Here is a 19,416-nt window from a genome sequence, read left to right as displayed (position 1 = left end):
CTAGAGTAAGGAGCTAGAATGGGGGGCGTTATTAAATAATGGGACATTAGTGCAGTAAGGAGGTAGAATGGGGGGCGTTATTAAATAATGGGACATTACTAGAGTAAGGAGCTAGAATGGGGGGCGTTATTAAATAATGGGACATTAGTGCAGTAAGGAGCTAGAATGGGGGGCGTTATTAAATAATGGGGCATTACTAGAGTAAGGAGCTAGAATGGGGGGCGTTATTAAATAATGGGACATTACTAGAGTAAGGAGCTAGAATGGGGGGCGTTATTAAATAATGGGACATTAGTGCAGTAAGGAGCTAGAATGGGGGGCGTTATTAAATAATGGGGCATTACTAGAGTAAGGAGCTAGAATGGGGGGCGTTATTAAATAATGGGACATTAGTGCAGTAAGGAGCTAGAATGGGGGACGTTATTAAATAATGGGACATTACTAGAGTAAGGAGCTAGAATGGGGGGCGTTATTAAATAATGGGACATTACTAGAGTAAGGAGCTAGAATGGGGGGCGTTATTAAATAATGGGGCATTACTGCAGTAAGGAGCTAGAATGGGGGGCGTTATTAAATAATGGGGCATTACTGCAGTAAGGAGCTAGAATGGGGGGCGTTATTAAATAATGGGACATTACTGCAGTAAGGAGCTAGAATGGGGGGCGTTATTAAATAATGGGACATTACTGCAGTAAGGAGCTAGAATGGGGGGCGTTATTAAATAATGGGACATTAGTGCAATAAGGAGCTAGAATGGGGGGCGTTATTAAATAATGGGACATTACTGCAGTAAGGAGCTAGAATGGGGGGCGTTATTAAATAATGGGACATTACTGCAGTAAGGAGCTAGAATGGGGGGCGTTATTAAATAATGGGACATTACTGCAGTAAGGAGCTAGAATGGGGGGCGTTATTAAATAATGGGGCATTACTGCAGTAAGGAGCTAGAATGGGGGGCGTTATTAAATAATGGGACATTAGTGCAGTAAGGAGCTAGAATGGGGGGCGTTATTAAATAATGGGACATTACTGCAGTAAGGAGCTAGAATGGGGGGCGTTATTAAATAATGGGACATTACTGCAGTAAGGAGCTAGAATGGGGGGCGTTATTAAATAATGGGGCATTACTGCAGTAAGGAGCTAGAATGGGGGGCGTTATTAAATAATGGGACATTAGTGCAGTAAGGAGCTAGAATGGGGGGCGTTATTAAATAATGGGACATTACTAGAGTAAGGAGCTAGAATGGGGGGCGTTATTAAATAATGGGACATTAGTGCAGTAAGGAGCTAGAATGGGGGGCGTTATTAAATAATGGGACATTACTAGAGTAAGGAGCTAGAATGGGGGGCGTTATTAAATAATGGGACATTAGTGCAGTAAGGAGCTAGAATGGGGGGCGTTATTAAATAATGGGGCATTACTAGAGTAAGGAGCTAGAATGGGGGGCGTTATTAAATAATGGGACATTAGTGCAGTAAGGAGCTAGAATGGGGGACGTTATTAAATAATGGGACATTACTAGAGTAAGGAGCTAGAATGGGGGGCGTTATTAAATAATGGGACATTACTAGAGTAAGGAGCTAGAATGGGGGGCGTTATTAAATAATGGGGCATTACTGCAGTAAGGAGCTAGAATGGGGGGCGTTATTAAATAATGGGGCATTACTGCAGTAAGGAGCTAGAATGGGGGGCGTTATTAAATAATGGGACATTACTGCAGTAAGGAGCTAGAATGGGGGGCGTTATTAAATAATGGGACATTACTGCAGTAAGGAGCTAGAATGGGGGGCGTTATTAAATAATGGGACATTAGTGCAATAAGGAGCTAGAATGGGGGGCGTTATTAAATAATGGGACATTACTGCAGTAAGGAGCTAGAATGGGGGGCGTTATTAAATAATGGGACATTACTGCAGTAAGGAGCTAGAATGGGGGGCGTTATTAAATAATGGGACATTACTGCAGTAAGGAGCTAGAATGGGGGGCGTTATTAAATAATGGGGCATTACTGCAGTAAGGAGCTAGAATGGGGGGCGTTATTAAATAATGGGACATTACTGCAGTAAGGAGCTAGAATGGGGGGCGTTATTAAATAATGGGACATTACTGCAGTAAGGAGCTAGAATGGGGGGCGTTATTAAATAATGGGACATTACTGCAGTAAGGAGCTAGAATGGGGGGCGTTATTAAATAATGGGGCATTACTGCAGTAAGGAGCTAGAATGGGGGGCGTTATTAAATAATGGGACATTAGTGCAGTAAGGAGCTAGAATGGGGGGCGTTATTAAATAATGGGACATTACTAGAGTAAGGAGCTAGAATGGGGGGCGTTATTAAATAATGGGACATTAGTGCAGTAAGGAGCTAGAATGGGGGGCGTTATTAAATAATGGGGCATTACTAGAGTAAGGAGCTAGAATGGGGGGCGTTATTAAATAATGGGACATTACTAGAGTAAGGAGCTAGAATGGGGGGCGTTATTAAATAATGGGACATTAGTGCAGTAAGGAGCTAGAATGGGGGGCGTTATTAAATAATGGGGCATTACTAGAGTAAGGAGCTAGAATGGGGGGCGTTATTAAATAATGGGACATTAGTGCAGTAAGGAGCTAGAATGGGGGACGTTATTAAATAATGGGACATTACTAGAGTAAGGAGCTAGAATGGGGGGCGTTATTAAATAATGGGACATTACTAGAGTAAGGAGCTAGAATGGGGGGCGTTATTAAATAATGGGGCATTACTGCAGTAAGGAGCTAGAATGGGGGGCGTTATTAAATAATGGGGCATTACTGCAGTAAGGAGCTAGAATGGGGGGCGTTATTAAATAATGGGACATTACTGCAGTAAGGAGCTAGAATGGGGGGCGTTATTAAATAATGGGACATTACTGCAGTAAGGAGCTAGAATGGGGGGCGTTATTAAATAATGGGACATTAGTGCAATAAGGAGCTAGAATGGGGGGCGTTATTAAATAATGGGACATTACTGCAGTAAGGAGCTAGAATGGGGGGCGTTATTAAATAATGGGGCATTACTGCAGTAAGGAGCTAGAATGGGGGCGTTATTAAATAATGGGACATTAGTGCAGTAAGGAGCTAGAATGGGGGACGTTATTAAATAATGGGACATTACTAGAGTAAGGAGCTAGAATGGGGGGCGTTATTAAATAATGGGACATTACTAGAGTAAGGAGCTAGAATGGGGGGCGTTATTAAATAATGGGGCATTACTGCAGTAAGGAGCTAGAATGGGGGGCGTTATTAAATAATGGGGCATTACTGCAGTAAGGAGCTAGAATGGGGGGCGTTATTAAATAATGGGACATTACTGCAGTAAGGAGCTAGAATGGGGGGCGTTATTAAATAATGGGACATTACTGCAGTAAGGAGCTAGAATGGGGGGCGTTATTAAATAATGGGACATTAGTGCAATAAGGAGCTAGAATGGGGGGCGTTATTAAATAATGGGACATTACTGCAGTAAGGAGCTAGAATGGGGGGCGTTATTAAATAATGGGACATTACTGCAGTAAGGAGCTAGAATGGGGGGCGTTATTAAATAATGGGACATTACTGCAGTAAGGAGCTAGAATGGGGGGCGTTATTAAATAATGGGGCATTACTGCAGTAAGGAGCTAGAATGGGGGGGCGTTATTAAATAATGGGACATTACTGCAGTAAGGAGCTAGAATGGGGGACGTTATTAAATAATGGGACATTACTGCAGTAAGGAGCTAGAATGGGGGGCGTTATTAAATAATGGGACATTACTGCAGTAAGGAGCTAGAATGGGGGGCGTTATTAAATAATGGAACATTACTGCAGTAAGGAGCTAGAATGGGGGGCGTTATTAAATAATGGGACATTACTGCAGTAAGGAGCTAGAATGGGGGGCGTTATTAAATAATGGGACATTACTGCAGTAAGGAGCTAGAATGGGGGGCGTTATTAAATAATGGGACATTACTGCAGTAAGGAGCTAGAATGGGGGGCGTTATTAAATAATGGGGCATTAGTGCAGTAAGGAGCTAGAATGGGGGGCGTTATTAAATAATGGGACATTACTGCAGTAAGGAGCTAGAATGGGGGGCGTTATTAAATAATGGGACATTACTGCAGTAAGGAGCTAGAATGGGGGGCGTTATTAAATAATGGGACATTACTGCAGTAAGGAGCTAGAATGGGGGACGTTATTAAATAATGGGGCATTACTGCAGTAAGGAGCTAGAATGGGGGACGTTATTAAATAATGGGACATTACTGCAGTAAGGAGCTAGAATGGGGGACGTTATTAAATGGGACATTACTGCAGTAAGGAGCTAGAATGGGGGGCGTTATTAAATAATGGGACATTACTGCAGTAAGGAGCTAGAATGGGGGCGTTATTAAATGGGACATTACTGCAGTAAGGAGCTAGAATGGGGGGCGTTATTAAATAATGGGACATTACTGCAGTAAGGAGCTAGAATGGGGGGCGTTATTAAATAATGGGACATTACTGCAGTAAGGAGCTAGAATGGGGGGCGTTATTAAATAATGGGACATTACTGCAGTAAGGAGCTAGAATGGGGGGCGTTATTACAGTAGGGCGCTACAGGCCATTCTTACAGAAGGGGGCCATATTCCAGGATGGTCCCAGGACATTGCTACAGGGGCCAATAGAGCCGACCTCCATGCTGGTGGAGGCCCATGGGACCCTCGCCATTCCACTGTGTGGGGCGCAGATAAAGGACTGTGTGCCTGTCGTTTACCAATGGTGGGCGGTCTGGCTGTACAGGTAAAAATATTAAAGTAATATAACAAATCTAACACCTGCCGCTCAGTAATCTCATCGGAGCGCCCCTGTAACACACCGATATCCCGTGATTTCCCTCACACTATGAGTATGCGGATATGACGGAAGTAAATGGCACTGTGTGTGTGTATGGCTGCAGTGCACAGTGGGTGATCACATGACTCCAGCGGCTTGCCGTAGTTTCCGAGCTGCGCATTCTCCCGCCTCCTCAGCTCACGTCGGATTTGCTGTACCCACAACAGCCCCATGTATCACGTGACGTGAGGCGTGGACTTACAGAACAAGTGCGCAGGCGCGTCATCTTGGTGCTCTTATTTATGCCGCCTTCCGCCATCTTGGTACTCGCAAATCTGCAGGAAGCGGCGGTCGGTTTCCTTTAGGAAAGGGCTTCAGTGGGTGAGTGCTTTATGTCGCTGTATGTGTCAGTCATGTTACAGATATAGTGGAGAGCCGGTCGATGCGGGAAACACTGTATGTTGCTGTATAGAATCGACAGCTGGTGCAAGGTGTCCACCATAACCCCGCATAGCAATGATCGCAGTGTGCTGCCCTCCTCCCAGGGTGTGTGTTCTGCCCATAGGGCCCTTTCACACTGCGTTCCCAGTCAGGACTTAAGGTACCGTCACACTGAACAACTTTACAACGAGAACGACAACGATCCGTGACGTTGCAGCGTCCTGGATAGCGATCTCGTTGAGTTTGACACGCAGCAGCGATCTGGATCCCGCTGTGTCATCGCTGGTCTGAGCTAGAAGTCCAGAACTTTATTTGGTCGTCAGGTCGGCGTGTATCGTCATGTTTGACAGCAAAAGCAACGATGCCAGCAATGGTTTCCAATGGAGCTAACAACCAGCGAGAACGATAAGTGAGTCGCCGTTATGTCACTGGATCGCTCCTGCATCGTTCTGGTGTTGCTGTGTTTGACGTCTCTACAGCGACCTAAACAGCGACGCTCCAGCGATCGGCTCGTTGTCTATATCGCTGCAGCGTCGCTGAGTGTGACGGTACCTTTAGTTCCAAACCCCTCGCAAAACTGGATTCAGCCTTATGCGGTGACGGGGCCATAGAGTATAATGGCGACAGCGAATGTGCGCCTAATGTAGGCGATGCTCAGACGTGGTACACTGCGCCAGGGTGTTCGCCTCAAATAGACGTGCCCGAATATGATGCACCATTACAGTCTATGGCCGCTTCAGCGCATAACCGAATCCCGTTTTGCGGGGGGTTTGGGCGTCATGACGGGACCACTGAACGGGTGCCTGTGTGAAACCATCCTAAGGCTATGTGCACACGTTGCAGATTTCCTGCAGATCTGCACCTTTTTTTTTTTTTTTTTTCCGCGCAGAAACGCTGGAGATCTGCAAGTAATTTACAGTACAATGTAAATCAATAACAAGAAAAAAATGCTGTGCTAATGGTGCGGAAAAATCTGCACAGAAATGCTGCAGATAAAAGAAGGAGCATGTCACTTCTTTTTGCAGATCTGCTGCGTTTCTGCACCCATTCCATAATGGAAATCTGCAGGGGGGAAAAACGCATTAAATCTGCAACAAAAGCCGCATAAAAAAAGCGCAGATTTTGACCTGCGTTTTCTGCCAAGAGATGCAAAATTCGCACAGAAAATTCCACAGGCAATTCCGCAAGGTGTGCACATACTCTAACAACTGCAATTTTCCATTTTATTTCATGGAGGCGTCTGCCGACCTGTCCGGATCCCCAAAATAATGAATTTACTTCTATCTAATCCAAACATAAAGCGGGTTTTCCCAAAAGTAATCCCCTAATCATAGGGCCCCCCAAATTCCCGAGAATGGGGTTCTGCAGAGTCCTGTCTGAATGGAGAATGCGCGCCTACATTCACACTAGCAGTATTAGGTCAGTATTTTACCTCAGTATCTGTAAGCCAAAACCAGGAGTGGGTGATAAATACAGAAGTGGTGCAGATGTTTCTATTATACTTTTCCTCTAATTGTTCCACTCCTGGTTTTGGCTTACACATACTGAGGTAAAATACTGACCAAATACTGCTAGTGTGAATGGACTGCCAACAATTAGTGAGTGCATTACTGTTTCTATATTAGCCCCATAGAAAATAGATGAAGTGTCAGGGAATGGAGCATGTGCGCCACCACTCCACTCCTTGTTCGGTGTCCTGCCAGCAATTGAGTGCTGTACTCCTCCTACATCAGTCCCATTGAAAATAGATGGAGCCCAAAAGAATGAGACCTGCGCACCTCTCCTCCGTTCATTGTTGAAGGAACTGCCAGCAATTAGTGGTGCCGAATGTCCTACTGGGTGTCTGTATGTGGCAGACAGGACAAAAACTGAGAACAAGGATGAATTCTCGTCATCAACTAATAAAAGAAAAAGAATAGAGCTACGTGTGGCCAAACATTTTTGTTACCCTGATCACAGCATCTTGCACATGAAACTTCTGGTATAGAAAGGTACGTTCTAGTGATGAGCGAACGAGCTCGGATAATATGTTCTAGTCCCTGCGGCTGCATGTTTTGCGATGGTAGATAGTCTCAACACATGCGAGGATTGCCAAACAAACAGGTAATACCCAAGTGTGTTGCTACTGTCTACCAAATATATTATTCGAGCACATGCAAAATACTCGGATAACACACGTTATCGGAGCACGTTCGCTCATCACTAGTGACTTCACGTCCCATAGAGGCAGAAGATTGTGGGAGTACAAACTTTATGATGACCTTTAAGGCCATGTTCACACAGTGCGTTTTTTACTGCGGAACCGCAGCGGTATTGCCGCTGCGGTTCCGCAGCAGTTTTCCATGCAGGGTACATAACAATGTAACCCTATGGAAAACAGTCACTGCTGTGCACATGGTCCGTAATTTCGTTTAAAAAGCCGCGCAGAATAGCTGCGGCAAAAAAGGAGCATGTCACTTCTTTTTCCTGAACCGCAGCGGTTCTGCACCCATAGACCTCCATTGTGAGGTCAAAATCGCAGTAAAACCCGCAGATCAAAAATATATCTGCGGGTTTTACTGCGATTTGATGTGCAGAACCGCTGCAGCAGGAAGTGCGGGGGAGCGGGCGGAAGTGCGTGGGCGGAGTGTGGCTGCCCCCCCGTGCTCCGATGCCCCCCCCCAGTGCTCCGATGCCCCCCCCGTGCCCTAATCTCCCCCCCTTATACTTACCCGGCGTCCCGGTGTCCGTCCGGCCGTCTTCTCCCTGGGCGCCGCCATCTTGCAAAATGGCGGGCGCATGCGCAGTGCGCCCGCCGAATCTGCCGGCCGGCAGATTCGCTCCAAAGTGCATTTTGATCACTGAGATAGGTTATATCTCAGTGATCAAAATAAAAAAATAGTAAATGACACCCCCCCCACTTTGTCACCCCCATTGGTAGGGACAATAAAAAAATTAAGAATTTTTTTTTTTTTTTTTCACTAAGGTTAGAATAGGGGTAGGGTTAGGGGTAGGGTTAGGGTATTTTCAGCCATTTTAGCCCTAAAAAGCTTCCTAGGAAACACACAGTCTCTGCATAGAAAACTGCATAAAAAAAGGATAAAAAAACGCATCAAAAAAGGACAAAAAAAGGACCTGCGTTTTCTGCCAAGAGCTGCAGTTTTTTAACCCCTTTACCCCCAAGGGTGGTTTGCACGTTAATGACCAGGCCAATTTTTACAATTCTGACCACTGTCCCTTTATGAGGTTATAACTCCGAAACGCTTCAACGGATCCTGGTGATTCTGACATTGTTTTCTCGTGACATATTGTACTTCATGATAGTGGTAAAATTTCTTTGATAGTACCTGCGTTTATTTGTGAAAAAAACGGAAATTTGGCGAAAATTTTGAAAATTTCGCAATTTTCAAACTTTGAATTTTTATGCAATTAAATCACAGAGATATGTCACACAAAATACTTAATAAGTAACATTTCCCACATGTCTCCTTTACATCAGCATAATTTTGGAAACAATTTTTTTTTTTGTTAGGGAGTTATAAGGGTTAAAAGTTGACCAGCAATTTCTCATTTTTACAACACCATTTTTTTTTAGGGACCACGTCTCATTTGAAGTCATTTTGAGGGGTCTATATGATAGAAAATGCCCAAGTGTGACACCATTCTAAAAACTGCACCCCTCAAGGTGCTCAAAACCACATTCAAGAAGTTTATTAACCCTTCAGGTGTTTAATAGGAATTTTTGGAATGTTTAAATAAAAATGAACATTTAACTTTTTTACACAAAAAATTTACTTCAGCTCCAATTTGTTTTATTTTACCAAGGGTAACAGGAGAAATTGGACCCAAAAAGTTGTTGTCCAATTTGTCCTGAGTACGCTGATACCCCATATGTGGCAGTAAACCACTGTTTGGGCGCATGGGAGAGCTCGGAAGGGAAGGAGCGCTATTTGACTTTTCAATGCAAAATTGACAGGAATTGAGATGGGACGCCATGTTGCGTTTGGAGAGCCACTGATGTGCCTAAACATTGAAACCCCCCACAAGTGACACCATTTTGGAAAGTAGACCCCCTAAGGAACTTATCTGGATGTGTGGTGAGCACTTTGACCCACCAAGTGCTTCACAGAAGTTTATAATGCAGAACCGTAAAAATAAAAAATCATATTTTTTCACAAAAATTATATTTTTGCCCCCAATTTTTTATTTTTCCAAGGGTAAGAGAAGAAATTGGACCTCAAAAGTTGTTGTCCAATTTGTCCTGAGTACGCTGATACCCCATATGTGGCAGTAAACCACTGTTTGGGCGCATGGGAGAGCTCGGAAGGGAAGGAGCGCAGTTTGACTTTTCATGGCAAAATTGACAGAAATTGAGATGGGACGCCATGTTGCGTTTGGAGAGCCACTGATGTGCCTAAACATTGAAACCCCCCACAAGTGACACCATTTTGGAAAGTAGACCCCCTAAGGAACTTATCTAGAGGTGTGGTGAGCACTTTGACCCACCAAGTGCTTCACAGAAGTTTATAATGCAGAACCGTAAAAATAAAAAATCATATTTTTTCACAAAAATTATATTTTTGCCCCCAATTTTTTATTTTTCCAAGGGTAAGAGAAGAAATTGGACCTCAAAAGTTGTTGTCCAATTTGTCCCGAGTACGCTGATACCCCATATGTGGCAGTAAACCACTGTTTGGGCGCATGGGAGAGCTCGGAAGGGAAGGAGCGCCGTTTGACTTTTCAATGCAAAATTGACAGGAATTGAGATGGGACGCCATGTTGCGTTTGGAGAGCCACTGATGTGCCTAAACATTGAAACCCCCCACAAGTGACACCATTTTGGAAAGTAGACCCCCTAAGGAACTTATCTAGAGGTGTGGTGAGCACTTTGACCCACCAAGGGCTTCACAGAAGTTTATAATGCAGAGCCATAAAAATAAAACAAAATTTTTTTTCCCACAAAAATTATTTTTTAGCCCCCAGTTTTGTATTTTTCCAAGGTTAGCAGGAGAAATTGGACCCTAAATGTTGTTGTCCAATTTGTCCTGAGTACGCTGATACCCGATATGTGGGGGGGAACCACCGTTTGGGCGCATGGGAGGGCTCGGAAGGGAAGGAGCATCATTTGGAATGCAGACTTAGATGGATTGGTCTGCAGGCGTCACATTGCGTTTGCAGAGCCCCTAATGTACCTAAACAGTAGAAACCCCCCACAAGTGACCCCATATTGGAAACTAGACCCCTCAATGAACTTATCTAGATGTGTTGTGAGAACTTTGAACCCCCAAGTGTTTCACTACAGTTTATAACGCAGAGCCGTGAAAATAAAAAATCTTTTTGTTTTCCCACAAAAATTATTTTTTAGCCCCCAGTTTTGTATTTTCCCAAGGGTAACAGGAGAAATTGGTCCACAAAAGTTGTTGTCCAATTTGTCCTGAGTACGCTGATACCCCATATGTTGGGGTAAACCCCTGTTTGGGCACACAGGAGAGCTCGGAAGGGAAGGAGCACAATTTTACTTTTTCAACGCAGAATTGGCTGGAATTGAGATCGGACGCCATGTCGTGTTTGGAGAGCCCCTGATGTGCCGAAACAGTGGAAACCCCCCAATTATAACTGAAACCCTAATCTAAACACACCCCTAACCCTAATTCCAACGGTAACCCTAACCACACCTCTAACCCTGACACACCCCTAACCCTAATCCCAACCCTATTCCCAACTGTAAATGTAATCTAAACCCTAACCCTAACTTTAGCCCCAACCCTAACTGTAGCCCCAACCCTAACCCTAGCCCTAACCCTAGCCCTAACCCTAGCCCTAACCATAACCCTAACCCTAACCCTAGCCCTAGCCCTAACCCTAGCCCTAACCCTAGCCCTAACCCTAGCCCTAACCCTAGCCCTAACCCTAGCCCTAACCCTAGCCCTAACCCTAGCCCTAACCCTAGCCCTAACCCTAGCCCTAACCCTAGCCCTAACCCTAGCCCTAACCCTAGCCCTAACCCTAGCCCTAACCCTAGCCCTAACCCTAGCCCTAACCCTAACCCTAGCCCTAACCCTAGCCGTAATGGGAAAATGGAAATAAATACATTTTTTTTTATTTTTCCCTAACTAAGGGGGTGATGAAGGGGGGTTTGATTTACTTTTATAGCGAGTTTTTTAGCGGATTTTTATGATTGGCAGCCGTCACACACTGAAAGACCCTTTTTATTGCAAAAAATATTTTTTGCAATACCACATTTTGAGAGCTATAATTTTTCCATATTTTGGTCCACAGAGTCATGTGAGGTCTTGTTTTTTGCGGGACGAGTTGACGTTTTTATTGAAAACATTTTTGGGCACGTGACATTTTTTTATCGCATTTTATTCCGATTTTTGTGAGGAAGAATGACCAAAAGCCAGCTATTCATGAATTTCTATTGGGGGAGGCGTTTATACCGTTCCGCGTTTGGTAAAATTGATAAATCAGTTTTATTCTTCGGGTCAGTACGATTACAGCGATACCTCATTTATATCATTTTTTTATGGTTTGGTGCTTTTATACGATAAAAACTATTTTACAGAAAAAATAATTATTTTTGCATCGCTTTATTCTCAGGACTATAACTTTTTTATTTTTTTGCTGATGATGCTGTATGGCGGCTCTTTTTTTGCGGGACAATATGACGCTTTCAGCGGTACCATGGTTATTTATATCTGTCCTTTTGATCGCGTGTTATTCCACTTTTTGTTCGGCGGTATGATAATAAAGCGTTGTTTTTTGCCTCGTTTTTTTTTTTTTTTTCTTACGGTGTTTACTGAAGGGGTTAACTAGTGGGACAGTTTTATAGGTCGGGTCGTTATGGACGCGGCGATACTAAATATGTGTACTTTTATTGTTTTTTTTTTTTTATTTAGATGAAGAAATGTATTTATGGGAATAATATTTTTTTTTTTTTTTTTCATTATTTTGGAATATTTTTTTTTATTTTTTTTACACATTTGGAAAAATTTTTTTTTACTTTTTTACTTTGTCCCAGGGGGGGACATCACAGATCAGTGATCTGACAGTTTGCACAGCACTCTGTCAGATCACTGATCTGATATGCAGCGCTGCAGCCTTCACAGTGCCTGCTCTGAGCAGGCTCTGTGAAGCCACCTCCCTCCCTGCAGGACCCGGATCCGCGGCCATCTTGGATCCGGGGCTCGAGCAGGGAGGGAGGTGAGGAGACCCTCGCAGCAACGCGATCATATCGCGTTGCTGCGGGGGGCTCAGGGAAGCCCGCAGGGAGCCCCCTCCCTGCGCGGTGCTTCCCTGCACCGCCGGCACATCGCGATCATCTTTGATCGCGGTGTGCCAGGGGTTAATGTGCCGGGGGCGGTCCGTGACCGCTCCTGGCACATAGTGCCGGATGTCAGCTGCGATAAGCAGCTGACACCCGGCCGCGATCGGCCGCGCTCCCCCCGTGAGCGCGGCCGATCGGCTATGACGTACTATCCCGTCCAGGGTCAGATAAGCCCAGGGCACCTCGACGGGATAGTACGTCTAAGGTCACAGAGGGGTTAAAAAAACTGTCCTGAAAAAAAGGATGGAAATCCTGAACGTGTGAACATACCCTAACACATTCAGAGCAGGAATAAATGTCTCATGGATTTATGTCTTGTTAAATCAATCAAGGAACGTGCTATTCAGACCTTGTGGGGGCATCACAACCCTGGACCAGACCTCAATCACAGGCCAATAAAACATTCACACTCTTTATCTATGAACTATTCCAATATTTACAGCCACAACTGCTTCTCCCCAACGCATAATGATAGTTCTGCTTTACACCATTTGTCTTATTACTGCATTATTCCTGGGCCTGTTGTGTATAAATATGTGATTCTTCAGATTTTGTTATTCTATGCCTGATGACGAGACCTGAGTAGCCTTGAAATCTTCTATTTGTTACCATCTTTCCAGGTAGCCATTAAAAGGTATCAACTCTCAAATTGTATTATCTTTTATTTAGATCAATTCAAAATGGATAACATACCGTAAATAAAAACTTTCATGCTAGAAACATCTAAGCTTTATAGATGCCCATGACGCCTTTAGTCATGATCTTAAAGATCAAAACAGGACCATCAGAACATGACCCAATAAAAAAAAAAATAATAATCAATGGGGGAAAGCATGACTTAAACAGCCAGCAACATTTCTAGTAATGTTGTCACTGCTCTTCAGACTATCCGAATCGCTCTCTGTGTGAGCCAGAATTTTCTTGTATTTAAGCCTATAAGACCTCGTTCTGAGGCTCCATTGGCTTACATTGTAAAAGCCACTTCCAGGGCACGCAGATCGCAATTTGATGCTTAGCGGTGATGTCACCGAGAAGCAGACCAGAATGATACTGGATCCCGGAGAAAACTTGGGTAGGTGAATATATTAACACTCACACTATACCCCATACATACAGTTAGCCAGAAATACTTCATGGAATACATGCCAGTCACCAATGTAGTAATATTCCCAATAGGGACTTAATTATCAATATAAAAATGGGACTGAATAGGACCATAATGGACAAAACTGCATAGCCATAGAGAACAGCCTACTCAGAAAAATGCTGTCAAGTCCAGATAAATGCAAATTACAAAAACCTTTATTTATCACAAGAGATGTAAAACAGCAGATAGGGAAATTCTCCGTGCCACCCTCAGCACATACAAACAGGACAGGAGCGGGTGTATGTATATCAATACCAAAAATACAAAAAGTGACCGTATAAGGTGCACATCAATAACTAGGAACCACCATTTGCATTTCAGTAATAGTAATCATTCTCGACAAAAGGAATAAATGTATAAGATATACATACCAGTCAACGTAAAGACAAAAGTGTACAGATACCACACATCCGTCTGTATACTTTTGTCTTTACGTTGACTGGTATGTGTATCTTATACATTTATTCCTTTTGTCGAGAATGATTACTATTACCGAAATGCAAATGGTGGTACCTAGTTATTGATGTGCACCTTATACGGTCACTTTTTGTATTTTTGGTATTGATATACATACCTACACCTGCTCCTGTCCTGTTTGTATGTGCTGAGGGTGGCACGGAGAATTTCCCTATCTCCTGTTTTATATCTGTTGTGATAAATAAAGGTTTTTGTAATTTGCATTTATCTGGACTTATGACTGCGTTTTTCTGAGTAGGCTGTTTCCATACATACAGTACAGACCAAAAGTTTGGACACACCTTCTCATATAAAGATTTTTCTGTATTTTCATTAATTCACACTGAAGGCATTGAATTAACACATGTGGAATTATATACTTAACAAAAAAGTGTGAAACAACTGAAAATATGTCTTGACTTCAAATCAGCCCTCACCTCTGCTAAACAGACCTATTTCACTAACCTTGTATCTTCACTATCCTACAACCCAAAACAACTGTTCAGCACATCTAACTCTCTCCTCCACCCACCACTGCCACCTCCAAATCCCTTCATCTCTTCCGAGGACTTTGCCACCTACTTCAAAAACAAGATTAAGCAAACAAGGCAAACCTTTACTTGTCCACCACCCCAACCACTCCATATACCAGACCTCTGCCCTTCACTAATAACCTCCCTCTCCAACATCACTGAAGGAGAGCTTACTCACCTCTTTTCCAAATCACACCTCACCACCTGTGCACTTGACCCCATCCCTTCCCACCTGCTGCCCAACCTCACTAACACGCTCATTCCAGCTCTAACCCATCTCTTCAACCTATCGCTCTCTTCCAGTACCTTCCCCTCTGCCTTCAAACATGCCACGATCACACCCATCCTCAAAAAAACTAACCTTGACCCAACTGCTATGCCCAGCTATCACCCAATATCACTGCTCCCGTTTGCTTCAAAACTTCTTGAGCAGCATGTCCATGCTCAACTTTCCTCCCACCTCTCATCTAACTCTCTTCTTGATAACCTCCAATCTGGCTTCCGCCCCCACCACTCCACCAAAACTGCCCTGACAAAGATTACTAATGACTTAGTCACAGCCAAAGTTAACAGACGGTTCTCCATCCTCCTCCTTGACCTGTCCTCTGCTTTCGACACAGTCGATCACTGCCTACTGCTACAGATTCTCTCTTCCCTTGGCATCAAAGACCTTGCCCTGTCCTGGATTGCCTCATACCTATCCAATCGCACATTTAGCGTTTCCCACTCCCACACTACCTCCTCATCCCGCCCTCTCTCTGTTGGAGTCCCTCATGGCTCTGTCCTAGGGCCACTACTTTTTTCCATCTATACCCTTGGCCTAGGACAACTCATAAAGTCCCATGGCTTCCAGTACCACCTGTATGCAGACGACACTCAGATCCAGGGGTGGACACTGACAGCTTGGGGCCCCTGTGCAAGAAATGTGTCTGTGGGCCCCTCTCCAAAGATATATATATAGCCACACACATACATGTGTGTATATATATATTACATAGTCTCCTTTGTTATGTATATTGCCGTCCCTTATTATACAGTGCCCTCTCTTGTCATGTACAGTACCGTCCCTTACATATTGGATTATATAGAGCCCTGATTTTTTATTACATACTGTCCTGTCTTGTTAGCTGTATAATGCAATTATGGCTGATGGAGCATGGGAATGCTTCTTTTCTAATGGAGGAGTTGATGGACTGGTCGTCTGGTCACTGGCTCCTCCATCAGCAGTCATTTTACATCTAACAAGAGAGGGGACTATGTAATAAAAGAGGGCGCTGTGAATAACAAAAATAACAAGAATACACTATGTAAGAGACAGCACTGTACATAACAGCAGAGGAAGCTATATAATATGGGACGGCATCATAAAATAAGCGAGTACGCTATATACTAAGGGACTGTGCTATATACTTCCTCCACCTTCCCTGTTCCTAAATTCATTATAAATCCCCCTTCTTCCCATCCCAATCCCCCACACCCATCTTGTCCTCTTCCCCCCGCATCCCATTATTGTCCTCTCCCCCACCCCACTCATTGCCCTTTTCACCAGCTCCATCATTGCCTTCCCCACCACTCCCATCATTGCCATCTTCACCACCTCCATCATTGCTTTCTCCTCCACCACCCCCATTATTGTCCTTTCCACCACCACCATCATTGCCTTTTCCTCACAACTGGTGAAGTATATGCAGAAAGGACATTCTGTTAAAGGGACTCTGTCACCTGAATTTGGAGGGAACAATTTTCAGCCATAGAGGTGGGGTTATCGGGTGTTTGATTCACCCTTTCCTTACCCGCCGGCTGCATGCTGGCTGCAATATTGGATTGAAGTTCATTCTCTGTCCTCCATAGTACACGCCTGCGCAAGGCAAGATGTAGGTGCTTCCAACAGGAGTGGGGAGTAAGCCATTACCAGACACTGATGGTGGATTATCTCACAGGAGGAAGAGGATCAGTAGTTAACGTTCAAAGAGCCTGATCCTTTTCTCCACCTTTGGGGAGATTCGGGGGGTCCGATTATACATTAATTGCTCTCTTGGACCTGCAAGAATGATCAAATTGTGTTGAGCTCTTTAATGTGCACAGAGGCCTTTAGTGTTCGTCGCATAGCTGGTCCATTGAGTCTCCATTGCCCAAGTTCCCAAATACACCAGGAGCTGCCATTGTTGGGGGTAGATAGACATGAGATAGATGGACAGATAGATATAGATAGACAGATGATAGATAATAGATATAGACAGATGATAGATAATAGCTAGTAGATAGATGATAGATAGATAATAGAGAGATAGATAGATGATAGATAGATAGAAGATAGATATGGGATAGATAGACAGATAGATAATAGATATGAGATAGATAGGAGATACAGATAATAGATAGATGGATAGGTAACAGATAGGAGATACATAGATAGGAGATAGGAGATACATAGATAATACATAGATAGATAATAGATAGTAGATAGATAGAAGATAGATAATAGATAGATTATAGATATGGGATGGATAGATACAGATAAAGAGATAGTAAAATCCCATATATTTTGCATCTTAAGGTACCGTCACATTAAGCGACGCTGCAGCGATATAGACAACGATGTCGATCGCTGCAGCGTCGCTGTTTGGTCGTTGGAGAGCTGTCACACAGACAGCTCTCCAGCGACCAACGATGCCGAAGTCCCCGGGTAACCAGGGTAAACATCGGGTTACTAAGCGCAGGGCCGCGCTTAGTAACCCGATGTTTACCCTGGTTACCATTGTAAATGTAAAAACAAACACTACATACTTACATTCCCGGTGTCTGGTCAGGTCCCTCGCCTTCAGCTTCCCGCACTGACTGAGCGCCGGCCGTAAAGCACAGCGGTGACGTCACTGCTGTGCTCTGCTTTACGGCCGGCACTCACAGTCAGTGCAGGAAGCTGAAGGCGAGGGACGTGACCAGACACCGGGAATGTAAGTATGTAGTGTTTGTTTTTACATTTACAATGGTAACCAGGGTAAACATCGGGTTACTAAACGTGGCCCTGTGCTTAGTAACCCGATGTTTACCCTGGTTACCAGTGAAGACATCGCTGAATCGGTGTCACACATGCCGATTCAGCGATGTCAGCAGGTGATCCAGCGACGAAATAAAGTCCTGGACTTTCCTCAGCGACCAACGATCTCCCAGCAGGGGCCTGATCGTTGGTCGCTGTCACGCATAACGATTTTGTTAACGATATTGTTGCTACGACACAAAAGTAACGATATCGTTAACGATATTGTTATGTGTGACGGTACCTTTAGGCTAGGTTCCCATTGCGTTAATGGGTTAACGCTAACGGACAGCGTTGCACGGCGAAAATGTCGCAATTAACGCCACGCAACGGGTCCGTTAGCGCACCCATTGACAGCAATGTTATTTCTGCCTGTAGCGCATCGCTAGCGCGTGCCATTTTCGGCACGTGCTAGCGATGTGCCGTTCTCTTGTGACGGACCTCGGACGCTGCTTGCAGCGTCCGAGGTCCGTCCCTCGGTACCGCAGATCGGGGATCTGCGCTAGCGGGGACGGCGAACGCGGACCAAAAAGAAACATTGCGTTAGCGCAATCCGCTAGCGCTATGCGCTTAACGGATTGCCCTAAAGCAATGGGAACCTAGCCTTATTCTCTGGTTCCTTTGCTGTCATAGGAGTGCAGCAGGTGGCAAAGGGGATGGTCTGCAGTGGACGACCCCCTGCACACAGCTCTCCTTGAGGACCTGCTGCGAGCCTCCTCCACAGCTGCTGGGTCTCCTAGAAGGAGCCTGGCCGTGCTGCATAGGACTGCTACAAAGCTTTGGCTGTAAAGTTTATCCGACAGCAATTTGTCCGTTCTTTGTTATGGCACGCGCAGTAAAGTGAATCCAGAGGGAGGAGCCCCCCTTTTCTCCTTACCTCCCCCCAGCACATTCTCCTGCTACTAATCTGACTTCACTGTCCTCCGATTCAGCACATGCAGAGCTGGAGCTTTTTCGGAGTTGAAGTGAAGTTGCAGATCGAGTCTGAAGTCAGCAATCACGGGTGTTTAGTGTGCTGCAGGGCAGTGCGAGGGGAAGAAGAGCTCACAGGGGGAAGAAGACTGCACACACACCTGCCTCTCTGGGGATCACCGTCGCTGGCAGCTTCCTCTCTCTGGCACAGCAACGCTGTGTGAGAGATAGGAAACGCGGGAAGGGAGCAGAAGGGATCGCTGCATCTCAGTCCGTTGCCATTTTCTTTTGCAGGCAGCGGAGCTTACCTCACAAGAGGGCAATCTGGCCAGGAGCCCCTTGGAGCCTGGGGGCCAGATTGCCCTCATTATTAGCCGTCCTGCAGGGGCCCCCCTCCACCTCTGGGCCCCTGTACAGCCGCACCGGCTGAAAATGCGGTATGTCCGCCCCTGCTCAGATCTACCTCTCTGGCCCAGATGTAACCTCCCTGCTGTCCAGAATCCCGGAGTATCTGTCAGCCATATCCTCCTTCTTCACCTCTCGCTTCCTTAAACTCAATGTAGACAAAACCGAATTCATCATCTTTCCCCCACCTCATGTATCCCCCCTACCTGATCTATCTATTATGGTAAACAGCATCACGCTCTCTCCCGCAGCTGCCTCGGGGTAACTCTTGACTCTGCCCTGTCCTTCAAACCTCACGTCCAAGCTCTTGCCACCTCCTGTCGCCTCCAACTCAAATATTGCCAGAATCCGATCCTTCCTCAGCCC

At 44.9% G+C, this 19,416-nt stretch overlaps 1 protein-coding gene across 1 annotated transcript in view; it reads left to right on the top strand.

Moving 5' to 3' along the window:
* The first annotated feature begins 5,066 nt into the window (after positions 1-5,066).
* MED11 (mediator complex subunit 11) overlaps positions 5,067-19,416 on the top strand; it is a 38,904-nt gene continuing 24,554 nt past the window's right edge. The window contains exon 1 of the mRNA XM_069741465.1: positions 5,067-5,194. The gene's annotated coding sequence lies outside the window, so the exon portion shown is untranslated. The remainder of the gene's footprint in view (positions 5,195-19,416) is intronic.

This window comes from Ranitomeya imitator, chromosome 1, assembly GCF_032444005.1.
Source record: "Ranitomeya imitator isolate aRanImi1 chromosome 1, aRanImi1.pri, whole genome shotgun sequence".
Lineage (NCBI taxonomy): Eukaryota > Metazoa > Chordata > Amphibia > Anura > Dendrobatidae > Ranitomeya > Ranitomeya imitator.
The sequence above is the reverse complement of the archived record's forward strand: the minus strand, read 5'-3'. Positions and strand labels throughout refer to the sequence as shown.